The sequence below is a fragment of the Eumetopias jubatus genome, unplaced genomic scaffold (genome assembly GCF_037043125.1).
Source record: "Eumetopias jubatus isolate StellerSeaLion01/CBP00866 unplaced genomic scaffold, mEumJub1_p1.0 scaffold_16, whole genome shotgun sequence".
NCBI classification, from domain to species: domain Eukaryota; kingdom Metazoa; phylum Chordata; class Mammalia; order Carnivora; family Otariidae; genus Eumetopias; species Eumetopias jubatus.
In genome coordinates, this window is record NW_028274822.1 from 86,380,751 (window position 1) to 86,381,793 (window position 1,043).

Sequence of the window (1,043 nt, forward strand, 5' to 3'; positions counted from 1 at the left end):
GCGTGTCTGCCCACCTAGCCCAGCCCTACGGGCGCCAGTGTGGGTGCGGATTGGGGGTGGGGAATAGCGGTTTCCCTCACCTACCCACCCCAACCTCCCCAAGAGCGCAAGGTGGACGTCTGGCGCCCTCTGGCGGGCAATCGCCTTGGGGCGGGCAGCTTGGAGAGCAGGTGAACGACTTCGGAACAATATCCTTTGGGGGTTGGCCCCAAACCACGCGGGCGGAAGTCTCTTTCTAGCAGGGGGCCAGAGGCGTGAACCGAGGAAAAACACCGTCGAGGAAGGGATGGGGAAAGCCAGGGCAGATCTAGTTGAGATAAGCTGGGCCCCCTGAGAACACCCACCCCACCCTGAAATTTGATTAAGCTCTCTCCAGCCAGCAGCCACGTTATCTTCATCCCAAGGATTCTCACCAACCCTCCCACTTCTCTGATCAAAACAGCTATTTATTGAGCACAATGTACAGGTACTATCGCGGCTGCTGGCTGAGATCACCTCTGCCCCCCATTCCGTCCCTCCCCGCGACCCTGGGCCCACGGTCCGTTGCACAATCCAGGCCAGTGGTCAGGAGAGGCGGGGGACCCCTGGAGCCGGTGTGCGGCCGGCAGGTACTGACTGAGGCATGCGCAAGTGAGACACGGGTCCTACGAGCTGGGGTAGGGCCTGGTAGTTTCCTCAGAGAGGGTTTGGAAGAACTCAGGATCTTCTAGCCACCCGCACCCCCCTCCCCGCAATCCCCCGGGAAGATTTTCAATTTTCAAGTTCTCAGCAAAGACCAGGTAAACTTTACTTCACGGAGGAAATTGCCAACCTGGCAATTCCATAAACGCCGGGTAGGTTTTCCGCGAATGCAAGGCAGGGTCTGACCACCAGAGGGCAGCAGCGACCGCTCGTGGAAGCTTACAAATAAGAGCCCAGAGCTGGGAAAAGCAGGTAAGGCCCAGCTCCAGGTTAAGTGAGTCCTATGACCGGGCATTGGGTGGGAAGGCCACCCGCTGGGTCAAGCACCACCCCCCCCCAACAAATTTACAGCAACTCATTCA